Source organism: Ambystoma mexicanum, chromosome 7p, assembly GCF_040938575.1.
Source record: "Ambystoma mexicanum isolate Mex_15411 chromosome 7p, UKY_AmexF1_1, whole genome shotgun sequence".
Classification (NCBI taxonomy): domain Eukaryota; kingdom Metazoa; phylum Chordata; class Amphibia; order Caudata; family Ambystomatidae; genus Ambystoma; species Ambystoma mexicanum.
In genome coordinates, this window is record NC_090939.1 from 595,789,187 (window position 1) to 595,802,405 (window position 13,219).

Genomic DNA, 13,219 nt, shown 5'->3' on the forward strand with positions numbered 1-13,219 from the left:
CTTTGTCAGCTAAATAGGACCTCCTAATTCTGTAATCTGGCCTTCATCAGGACCAAACAGGCTGACCCTGTATGATTCCTTTGTCTCATTATGTCTGGTTCAACTGTAATCCTCTCCCAGTTATTGAACTGTACCTATAACAAACAGCTGTGCTAAAGTGAGACTCACATATTTTCCACTATTTACAAACAACTCACAGATGGAAAACACTATCTCCAGGTAGGCAGACAAGATTACTCAAAACCTCTAAATAAAGTTCTGATTAAATCAATTCTCTTTTAATTTTAGGAGGAGGTTTACTGTTGCTATGTTTAGTGATATGCCGTTTGCAATGGTTATCGCAAACCACATTTGCTTGGGAGGTAAAAGTTTGAATTCATAGAAACATTTATAAAAATATTATTTCCTCATACTAGCTAAGCTCGTACATTCGACCAACAGATGTTCTAAAGTTTTGATTAAAGAACTGGAACCCCAGAATCTACAAACATTGTGTGGCGTCGGATGCTTTGACCGCAAATCTAGAAGAGCCTTAGTGGGCTATAGATCAAAGCGCAGACGCATAAGAATATTTCGATACTTATGATTTGGAAATATCAAAAGATATTTAGGAATTTGCTGTAATGGTTTTACGTTGAAATTGTGATTTTGGAATGCCTTGTATTTATTAAATTTGTCCCATAGTAGTCCCCATTCGCACTGCCACAATGTATATATGTAAATTTTGATCAATGTCGGCTTCTTTCATGGTGGTCAGGCAATGAGCTTTCCATGCATCCAAGGATTTATGGTGATTATTTTCTAATAATAGGTGGAATCAAACCTAGCAAATTAGTTTTATGCAATAAACATTTTCTTTAGAGGGTCAAGGTTTGCGAATCTACTATAGTTTGCAAGGACACTAAACCTAATTCAAATCATATTATTTGAACAGGTATACTTTTTGGGAGTGATGGTATTTTTTTCCAATAACTGCCTTCTAAGTAGTCCCAGTTAGGGTGGTTTTCTGGGTGTTTGGCTTGAGCTCTGTAGGTAACTACAGGGACAACTTTTTTTTTGTAATAAGTTATAATTGATATGCATGAAAATGTACCATATTTACTTTGAATTAATTTCGCCTGAGATGTTACACTTCCCATTTAAATTTAATTTCTTTTTTATAAGGAGTGTCACACACGTTATCATTAATATTTTTCCCCAAGTAGAAAAAGTCATGCATTGGATTTAGTTTTGGTTTCCTATGGACCATTTAAAGTTACGCTTTTTTTCCTATTAGTAGATGATAAGGTTAAAATATTTGATTTCTTTGTATTAATGGACAGGGAGTTTGCCACTGCATAGGTTTGTAGAACACTTAGCTTTCTCTTCAGACCAATCAGGGTCTGATCAAGAATTATTAGATCACCCACGTAGAGGAGCCAAGAGATAAGGAATTCACCAATTTTAGGCGGAAAGGATCTTGTTGCTCCAGGGTGATGGTTAAGTCTTAAATATAAAAATGGAATAATGTTGAAGCTCGGATGCAGCCTTGCTTCAGGGTTCGGCGGGTAGGATTATGCTCAGTTAGTAGGCCTTCTTGATTCTGATTGATGAATGTCTATTTTGGATATTTCCTTTAACCACTTGCATAGTTCCTTTAATATCAATCGGGCAAAGATTTTCACTGGTATGTCAAGAAGGTCTATCGGCTGATAATTCAGTGGATCTTTTCGATGGCCCCTCTTGAATATAGGAATGATAATTGAGGTTTTCCAGGAGTTCGGGATTTGACAAGTTTGTATAATTTTTTGGAATATTAGATTTATAATATGGGCCCAGGCGCCAGGGTGAGCTTTTAAGGTGGTATTCGATTACCCAAATAGACCAGGAGCACGAGAGGAGCTCAATCTATTAATTTGTATAAGTATGTCACGATGGTCGAATACCAAAGATTGTAGGTCGTTGGAACTGCTGTATGGCTTCTGAGTGGATTATACTGGACTCGCAAATATTCTTGCAAAGTGGGACGTCCACGTTTGAGCACTAATAGCATTGAGTAAGCATGAGGGCGATGCGTTCTTTGAATCGTCCTTTAGTAATCTCCATATTTCAGCGCTCACTTTTGAAGCAATAGCCCATAGCATACTTTCTCCTGCAAGCTGGAATTTCAGTGTCTTGTGTTGTTTAAGACGATTATTATACTGTGTGTGAATTTTGACCATTTTATTTGAGGCATTTACGAAGCTATATTGTTTATTCGGGTTATAGCTCTTCTCATAGTGGCTTTCATAGTTTGTATTACCGGATCATATACGTGTTTATGCAGAAATCATTGGCGAACAGCCTTTTGTGCTGATTGCTCAAAGAAGTGTTGAATTTCAGTATGAGGTTTTAGCACCATTTGGTGCATCAAGTTAATTTTGCAATCTTTCTGATAGATTCTTGAGCTTATAATTATTCCATCTAATTCAATTCCTCCCTTCTCCAAGTAATTGGAGGTTTGTAGTACCCGTGAGGTTTCTGTTGCATTTGAATCCCAGTGATTACAAAAATGTTATGATCACTATTCAGGGTATGGGTGATATTGAAATTTTGGACATTATCAATTGAGTGGGTAGAGATAAAAACATAATCCAAAAATGGCGGCTGACGTATCTCTACACCATGATGTATTTGGGGGGATGTCACCTTAAATTGTTCCATTTAACATCGTAAATCCCGTATCTCTCATGAGTCTCATCCAACGTGCCACTCGACTCAATAGTTTATTAGCTATGAGGCTAATGCATCTTATATTAAGATCACCAACGATTATGGTGGACTCGATTTTTGGATTTGTTTCAATCAGGTCTAACATGTTGCTCACAAGGTCCAAAAAAGAATTGTCATCTATTTTAGCTGGATTCATGAATAAATTAAGAATGACGGTGTGAATGTCAAGAGGGCTCAATATGTTTGGCGAGGATCATCTTGTCAGTTGTATACAAGGGTGGGGCGAGGCCCACAGCGTTAGGCTGCTTTCCAAATTCAATTTGACTTCAGTTAGTAAACCCGCAGAGGGCCTTCCCTTAGCATGGGAAATAGCAGGAATACAGCAAATCTCATTGCCTGGTCAAGTGGGTTCAAGTGATATCCACGTTTCTTGTAAAGCGATGATATCATAAATAGAAAGAGAATTTTTATTGTTGTAGTTTGTCAAGTGTTTGAAACCTCTTGTGTTCCACATGGCCATCCTGATATTGCACAGCAATGTTGCCTCTTGGCATTAGTAATTTTGTTGTGCAGTGGCGTCATTGATAGCTTTTGATAGCCAATACCATGCTGAGTCCCTGGTATTGTAATGTGACGCTTTGAAGGACACTTCTCGAAGTAGTTGTCTCTGTCTGCCTTGGCAATTAGTACGGAGAGGTTAAAGGCATGGTCTAGTAAAAATTGTATTTAAAAAATAGATAGGCAACATAAAAAAAAAAATACTAGCATTCTCTTTTTTAAAACTTCCTATGTAAAATTTTGAGCTATTCAAGCTCAAAATTCCCAAAAGCAAGCACATGGGCGCATCCATTTTGTGAAATGGATGCCCTTCTGTGCTGGCTTTTGCTTTTGCGGCACTAATGAAGGAAAAGCCAGCCAGCTGTAGTAAACAAAAGCTACCGCTGGGTGGCTTTCCCTTCATTAGTGCTGTACGCGGAGGACGGGGACCGGAGACCAGAGCAGGAAAGCTGCAGCTGAATCTCGGTAAGTGCTATTTATTTTAAAAAAGAAATAAGCACTAGCTGCGTTTTTTTTTCTAAGTTTACCGGGCTGGAGGAGCCCGTAAAACTTAGAAATAAAACCACAGCTTTAAAAGCATTGTATTTATGTTTGCGGTCGCTTTTGAAGCGACCGCAAACATGAATACAACGTTATTGTGTTGGAAAACTCTGTGGTTTTTCTTTCCAAGTTTCTCAGGCTCCTCCGGCTCGGAGGAGCCTGAGAAACTCGGAAAGAAAAACCGCAGCGTTTTCCAACACAACTGTGTTGTGTTTCTGCCTGCTGTGGCTATCACTTTGGGTCTCCGGTGCTCCCCTTGGGGAGCCCAAGAGCCCCAAATGGGAAAGCAGATTCAGGCAGAAACAACGCGGTTGTTTTCCGCAATGCCGCGTTGTTTCTGCCTAAATCTGCTTTCCCATTTGGGGCTCTCGGGCTCCCCGTGGGGAGGGGACGGGAGTTCCCTAATAGGGAACTTACTCTGTTCTCAAATTTCCTTCAACCCATATGCCAGGGTTGCTATTTTTCTCCCCCGCACCTTGACTTTAGATAACGTTACAGAAACATAACAAATAACTCACACAAAAGTCTAGATACATTTAGCTGTGCAAAGGTGTCCTTTTCTCCTTTGAGTTAGTTGACAAGGTCATAGAGTTGATCTATTTACTCTGATTGTAGTCTGACCTTGTTGTGTTTATGTCTAGTTTGAACCCAAGGTGCCTTAGTTTATCTTTTGTATTCCAAATTAATTCTTTAATGATTTGTGATGGAACAGTTAAGGCAACTGTATCTATCTTTCTATTATTGATAAATTGAATGTATTGAATGTCTTGAGAGCGAATTGATTTTAGGGTGGATATAGACCTGAATACAGTAATGATTGTTGTTCAGTTGGAGAAATCTACGTTGCCTATCTACGATTGTTAAGGTCTGCACATCTGATTGTTTGATAGGCCGATTTTTAGAGTCACTTTCATTTTCAGTGTCCATCTCCACAGGGAGTGGACGTTGATGTTTTATAAGCACTTGTCGTTTTGGGCTTCCATGATGTTCCTGTCTTGGATTAGTATGCAAGCATTAATTCTCCCTTGTAGGGAGAATATTCGGATGCTTTACCTGTGGCTTATATGAATGTTTTCTTTATTGTTCTAGAGTGAAGAACCTGCAGTCCTCAGCATCTTCAAGGTCCTCAATATTACGATTCTTATATGTGGCCTGGGTTATGTTCACAAAACAGTGAAGTAAGTAGATAGATTCATTAACTCTTCATCATATATTGAGGCACACTCGTTTATAGCAGATGGTTGGGAATATTGACACTGGGTCATAATGTATGACCTTACTGCTTTGTCCAATGGCTGGGAGGTCATTTGTTGTATAGTTATTTCTTGTGTGATTGATTAGACTGCCTGAGAGTGCAGTAATGGAAATTGAGAATTGTCCATCGAATGAATTAAGCCCGCATTTGTTTTTGGAGCAGAGAGGATAAGTTGATCTAGAGTATTTGCCGGAGTGATCTTTGCAGCATATTCTTTGTTTGAGCTTGGCTGGGTGGGGACCACCAACAACTCGGGGTCTGTGATATGGTGAGTGCAACTAGTAGAGATTTGCATATTATTTTCAGGCGATGGCTCACTGAGTGATTGAAGCTGGTTGTTCATACTTGGGTTGGACATCTGCTTCGACAAGGAAGCTGTTGCATTTCGGGTGTTGAGAGACCACAGATGTCTGATATCCATTGTTAGTGATTTGGAACGTATTTTCCAAATTTGTTTTGCTATTTGTAGGGTTGCTTTTTAAATCTTGCATAAGCTTTGGATCTAGGATCGTATCTGCGAGGAGAGCAGTCATTAGTTTGTTTGCGTGTTTCGGCATTGTGGATTTACCAAAATGTTTCTGTTACAGAAGTGCTCCTACTTAGCTTGGTGATGAAGAAACCTTTTTACAATGAGGGATCATGTGTGCCTGGTGCCAGGTGCTAGCTGCACATCTAAACAGCTCAATAGCACTCACCTTGCACTCCCACGATGCACATTTTGGTTTCTGGGTTAGGGGGAGTGGCTAGCGTTTCGGTGTAAGATAGAAATTAAAGGTTTTAGCAATTAGATCGCTGGGGAGACTGTTGACTAAATATCATGCAACAATACGATCATACCACATTCCTGGATGAAGGAGTGAGTCCGGAAAGAAAAGCTTTAATTCCACAGCGATTGGTACACCAAGGGTTAGAGTTAGATGCCTCCGACCATTGTTAAGCTCAACAGCTCTCGCCTCACACTCCCACGATGCGCGTGCATGACTGATTTTGTAGGGTTTCCGGGTTAGGGGGAGTGGCTAGCATTTCACACACCCCTGGATGAAGGAGTGAGTCCAGAAAGAGAAGCTGTAATTCCACAGTGATTGGTAAACCAAGGGTAAGAGTTAGATGTCGCTGACCAGGTTCAGCTCAATATCACTCGACTCGCACTCCCATGATGCGCACGAGTGGGTGATTTTGTAGGGTTTCCGGGTTAAGGGGAGTAGCTAGCATTTCGCACAGTTCTGGATGAAGGAGTGAGTACAGAAAGAAAATCTGTAATTCCTCAGTGATTGGTTCGCCAAGGGTAAGAGTTAGATGCCTCCGACCAGGTTCAGCTCAACAGCACTCACCTCACACTCCCACAATGCGCCATCATCTCTGTACTGTCCGCAGCATGCTTGCTGGATGATATATCTCAGCCTCAGTTCGACTCCAGTTGCGCACTCAAAAAGGCTGCAAAAGGAAACAACCATGCGGTCAGTGATCCTGCTTTCTTGTGTTTTTGATTTCACACATGCTGAACAATGGCAAAGATGGTGGTGAGAAGCGTTTAGAAAATTGATAAAGTTAGTCTAAACATTACATGGCTTGGCTAAGAGACGAGATAGATCAAAAGAGGAAATATCCAATAATAAAAAGGCATACATTCTGTCTACTTACATGTGTTTTTTTGTTATGTTATGTTATTTTGCATTTGTATAGCACCTTATGTATCATTGGTATGATCTCAAAGCGCTGGTAGGTTGAACGCCCTCGGGAACTGCAGTTCAAGTCAGTTGAGAGGGAGAGAGTCATATAGTGTGTGGGCGCACCAGGTATGTGTGCAGCTGGTGTGTGTTTTGCATGATAGCTGCTTCTTAGCAGTAGGTGTGGTGCTGAGGCGATCAGTTGAATGTGTTCAGTCTGGAGGGTGGACATCCAGACTGAGTTCTGGCTGCATTAGGCCTGACAAGACACCTAAGCTAGCCGGTATGTGCTGGCTAGCTGTGTTTTATTAGGATGATGGAGAGTTTGATGAGTCATGTTAGTATGAGAACAGCTTTACCGAATATGTCATAGTACTGCTGTGTTCTAGTTGAATGGTGGTGTATAGGAGAGAGCAAGCGTAATAGTGTGATATTGTGGTAATCAGTAAAGTGTATGCAACTAGGCACACTCAATGATGTTGGGAATACCTTCTAAATTCAACTCTAATACAGTGACACTATTAGGGCACACTTTCTAAGTCAAACTTTAAACAGTGACGCTATTAGGGCGCACTTTCTAAGTTTAACTTTAACCCAGTGATGCCAATGGGGCACACTTTGTAGATTCAACATTATCACAGTGACGCTATTAGGGTGTACTTTCTAGATTCAACATTAACACAGTGACGCTATAACAGTGACGCTATTAGGGCGTACTTTCTAGATTCAACATTAACACAGTGACGCTATTAGGCACTATTTTGTGTAAAATAAGCATATTATACATTGTGGTTGCCTTAAAGCTTTCTAAGGCAAATAAGTATTCAAGATCGCCAGATGTTCAGCATGTGTGAAATCAAAAACAAAAGAGAGCAGGACTGCATGGTTGTTTCCTTTTGCAGTCTTTTTGAGTGGGCAGCAAGAGTCGAACAGAGGCTATGATATATCATCCAGGCAAGCGTACTGGGGATGGTATGGAGATGACATTAGCCAGTGGGAATTGTTGAGTTCACACAGAAGTGGTGTGCGTGGAATACATTAAATTGAAGATTAAGTCTAATGGTTAGTACGTTTCTAAGGTGCCCTGTGTATTAGTTTGCAAAGCACTTCAATGAAAATCTGAACTTCATTTAGAGGTCCAAAGAGGTACAGAGTAAGCCTGTCTGCCTACGTTGAGATAGGGCCCTCATTATGAATTTGCCGGTGGCTGCTGGAGCTACCGGCAACCTCGGCTTACCGTTTCCGCCACTCAGTATCCCGGTAATGCCGGGATATTACGGCAGTGGAGAAACGGTAAGTTCCCATTGGAAACACTGAAGCACCGGCACTGTTAATAACAGTGCCGGTGCTTCACTAAAAGATCCACCAGTAGGGGCTTGAACTACTGGCCGGTCAGGCCTTACGGTAGTTCCCTGCCCCTACTGTCAGACTTGTAGTTTGTAGATCCAGAAAATGTGCCCTTAACGTTGTTGCTGGCACCTTATTTCCAGACCGGCAAACATATAATGGAGACAGTGTTTTGAATCTGTGAGTTATTTAATATTGGAAAATATGCAAGTCTCACTTAAGCATGCATGTTTGTTATAGGCGCAGTTCAATAACTGGGAGAGGATTACAGTTTAACAAGACATATTAAGATGAAGAAATCAAAGGGGTCACAGCCTGTTTGGTCCTGATGAAGACCGTATTACAGAATTATGAGGTATTATTTAGTTGTCAAAGACCTTGTTTAAAGGTCTGAAACACACTACTGTCGACATTAGGTCTAAGTTGTGAGATCACACTGAGAGAAAACATACAGTTATGATCAATCAGAGTTTGAAGAGTTATAAGGAAAGATAGTATAACATGTAATTGTATATTGAGGGGCACTTTCCCTGGGATATTATTCTGCTGAACTCTAATCCTGTACAATGTTATAATTGTCAGCTGAATTGAATTAAGCAACCAGAGTATATGGGTACTCCTCTACTAACCCCACCACGTCATCTTTTTGCCAGTGTGAGGATAGGTGATGAAACAATGAACAAAAATGAAACAATAAATGTTGATACATTATGGTTCTGTGAGTAAGAAGGTATGTTTTGATTCTAGTGGGTAGATGAAAAGAGGGTGAGCAGACAGAAATAGTTTAGTCATTGCCACCGATAGGAGCTGTGTAAAAATATTTGGAAATAGAGTACTTGAGTAAACCGGGCTACCATTGTATTTTTTTATTCTAAAAAATGCAGTACAGAAGAAAACCACAATGGGGTATCTAAAAGCAAAACACAGTATGTAATATAATCACAGTTGGAACACTCAGAATCAAACAGTGTGGGAGGAAAACACAATAGGGAAATCTAGAAGTAAAACACAATGGGAAACCTAGGAGCAAAGTGCAATGGGGATATCTAGATCCAATACATTGTTGGTTAAAGACAACTGGGACACATAGTAGCAAATCACAGTGGGACACCTAGGAGCAAAGTACAATAGGGATACCTAGATCCAATACATTGTGGGTTAAAGACAATGGGGACACATAGAAGCAAATCACAGTGGGTATGCTTTGGAGAAAAAACAGTATGGAAAAAAAATCATAGTAGGGGCAACTACAAGAAAATAACGATGAGAACAATGGGATAAAAACTCTGTACTGAATTAAACCTCATTGACGCAGAAACAAGACACAGCATGGAATAAAATCAGACTGGGAACACTCTAATGCGAATACATCATGGGATAAAAACACTACGGAGATACCTAGAAGCAAAATAAAGCGAGAACACCTAAGAACAGAATGCAGTCGCAAACACATGGAAACAAACACATTTTGGGATAAAAACACAATCGGGGGACGCCTAGAAGCAAATTGCAGTGGCGACATTTCGGAGAAAAACACTGTTTGGAATATTTTCACAGTATTGACACCTAGAAAGTAAACATAATGGGGGGAGAATGGGAAGTGTAGAAGGAAAAGAGCATTTAGAGAGAAACCAGCAGTTAACTATTTCTCTACGTTTCCTGTAATGTGTTCAACATATCACCTATGGCCACTTCCCAATAACTTTGGTTTCATGTAATGGCTGGTACATTTTAGAACCAGGTTGGTCATATTTCAGTTCACCGTAAGATTGCACCCGTAAAATTGCTCTACATGTCTCAGACCAGATGATGGGTGGGATGTGATTTAGTGGAATTGCCATTGGCATGTTACATGATTATCATTCATCGAAAGGGTGCGGTTAATCTTCAGACCCAGTAAGTATCTTGCAAGCAGGTCATACCCAAGTTTATTTATTGGTCTTGCCCCATAATCAGACAAAAGGATTTGGAGATTTGGCCTGCAAGAGATATAATCAATGGTTAAAAGGTTAATTGAAGGTTGCTGTTTTTTCAAAACTGAAACATTCATAGTTTGCTTGCATGACTGGTCGGGCGAGCTTGATTCAGAGCTAAGCCCATTATTATTTTAGCTTTCTTTCTCCATGCTTCTTAGAACACACTTTCTGTTGGCAATGAGAGTGGCAGGGCTAGCTTTTAAGTCCCCAGTAGGCAGGTTTGGCAATATCACATGCAATAAGCTAGAGAATGGGAGTCAGGTAACCCTGAGATTAGGGACTACCACTGGATAATGCAGGCACCGGCGGTGGCATCTGAAGGGTCCACTAGGTTCTCCACCCCAACCGTATCTTCATTTGCAGGAAAACGCCTGCCCTGCTGAGGACCCTGCTGTCACCCAAAGGTTTGTAATGAACTATTGTGTGAACGAATGGAACCGGCTGCTTTTATATCTGAATCCCAGCAGTCAATGAGCCTCATAATTATACGAGAAGATCATTTCATGAGAATCATATTGTAGATGCCATACATGTTTATTACTCCAGCCTCACCTTCAAATGTGGGGACCCTAGGATCTCAAGACAAAGTAAGGGACTAAGAAAAAGTGCAGCCGTGAGGCCCCCTGGCCCCACAGAAAACACGGTGACTAGAAACAAAATGGCAGGCCTCTGCTTTGCTTCTTTGTCAAGTGGAGCCAAAGGGCTGTCTGCTGCGGAATGATAATCGGCAGAGGAAATCGTAGTTCAATTACCACTAAGCCAATTGCTACGTCTGGTAGCAAACCCCACACAGTTGACACACATCTCACAAATGCTGATACTAGTCTGTACAGGTATACATATGCACCAGAGCAACAGGCAATTGTGGGTGTTGGGAGTCGGACTGCAGAAGAGTTCGTGTGGCACAAAGTGAGTGCATGGTGAGGTGATGAAGAGGAAAACGATCTAGAGAGTAGGTGGTGTAGAGACAACAAAGTGAGAGAGGAGATGAAGAGGAGTTGATGAAAGAGTTACAGAGGAGATGTTAAAGAGGAGGAGGGTGCAAGATAGAGCACATGGCTGAGCAGCAAAGAGGGGAAAGGTAAAGGAGAGAGAAAGGAGTAGAAGACAAAACGATAAGGAGAAAGAGCATTACAGAGTGACAAGGAGTTGAAACAGAGAGTGGAAAGGAATGGAGAAGCAGAGGAAAAGAGAACAGAGGGTTTGAGCACAGTGAAAGAAAGCAGAAGCGAGGTGAAGCAGGGAAGGGGACGTACAAAGAAGAGGTGAGGACTAACAAGAAAGGAGAGGAGGAGTAGGCATGGAGAAAAGTAAAGAATGGGGCAAGAAGAAGATGAGAAGTAAACAAAGAGGGCCTAGAGAAGGAGTACGGAGGTGGGAGGAAAAGATGAGATGTAAAAGGAGAGTGAGTGAGAAACCTCTGAGCCTTGGCCCTGGGAAATATCTCAACGTGATTGAGGGGCCCAACATCATAATCAAAGATTTTGGAATTGGAAAGGTTAAGTGACTCCTCGTTTGGAGCAGAAGCCTTTTACCCTTGTGAGTCACCATCTGTCCGTTTTGCTGATGCCTTTTGGAAGACACAACGGTACCAGTTGGGGATACCCCAAAGGGGAGTCCAATTGGACCAACGTATGATCCTGCCGACTTTAGTGAGAAAGACCCAGTTAAGGTCAAGAAATAAGTGTGGGTATTATACATTCAAAAGGATCTGTGAGGGGTTGTTTGCCACCAAGAAGGCAGACCTGAACTAGGGGCGAGAGGAACGGACTGAGGACTATGGTCCTAATGAAAGCTGGGCTGATATTTGTGAACATCCTAAACCCATCCTGTTGGCTGACTAAAACCTTAACCCCTGTTTTCTTGGTACAAAATAAAAGGTAAAGTGATTTAGCATATGGTTTCAAGCCATCTGGTGATCCTGCAGCTGTTACCGAGTTTACGGCAGAGACAACTTTTCCATTTCTTTGAGACCTTTTCCCCTAAAGACTTTTTGGATGTGCTTAGGACTATGCATGCCAGCCTTGTTTTTGAAAAGAGCCTAGAGATGATTGTTCTCGTCACAGTAGAGGAGGGGGGGAGCGGGGTTGCTTGAGTCTGTTTCTGCAGATAAGCTGCATAAGGGTAAGGGACCAACTGAAAGAAAGGGGAAGGGAGGGAGAAGTGGAGAGTATGGGAAGTTAGATGGAAATTAACAAAATGACGCAGGTGTGGGTGACAAGAGAATTTAGATATGACATTGAAAGAATGCCTTAGGTAGAAGCACGGATGGATGGGTTATGGGGATGAGTGGGTTAACAAAGAACAGATTTGCTGAATGCTTTACATTGTGATTTACAATTTGCTGAAGACATGTCGTGTTTGCTTGAGTGCCTCAAAGGTTTTGGTTCATATGTGTTGTTTTTTTTTAACATCTTCTATCATGACAGATGACGTTGATGGGGAATCTGTGTAGTCCACTATGTTGGATGTCTGCTGAGCTGGATTTCCTTTTTCGAATGACTGACACCTATTGTGGATTATCGTTATTATTTGTGCTCCTATTGAAATGATTGCAACTCCTTCAAGGTCCCTCTTACTGCCATTAGCACAAGAAATTGCGCGCTAAATTGGTTTGCAAAATAGACTTCGTCTCAAAGCAATTTGGAAAGTTGTCACTTCCAACAATTTACACTAAGAGCAGCACATTCTTAGGTCATGCTGTGCACACGGGGATGCATTTGGAAATTACTTTGACAGCAAGAGCTTTGCCACGCATGGCAGTACCTCTAAAAAAAAGAATGCAATGTTAGTAGAGAAAATACATTTCTTAATGAAATATATACAGATGTAGTTTGCAGGTATGCATTAACTGTAAGTTCGTTTGTTATACTCTTCTGTACTTTAAAATGTGCCGTTCTTCGCGCCAATTTGAACTGTAATTAAAGTAATTTGCTAGGATCGGGCCTAGATGGTTCTGCAGCATTTCATTTTAAATGAATTCGATAATGTATTTCACCTAAAACACGTAATTATTTATATCTGTTAGGAGGATGGGGTACGCCCTCCGGTTCTTTCACTGGGCCTCCATTCACTCACCCACTCCACACTGTATTTCCTTTATTTAAATAGTTATTTTTCTCAAAAGAACTATGCCATTACCGCTAAAGGCGAGCTAGTCACTGTAGAGAATGTTCCAGAGCATA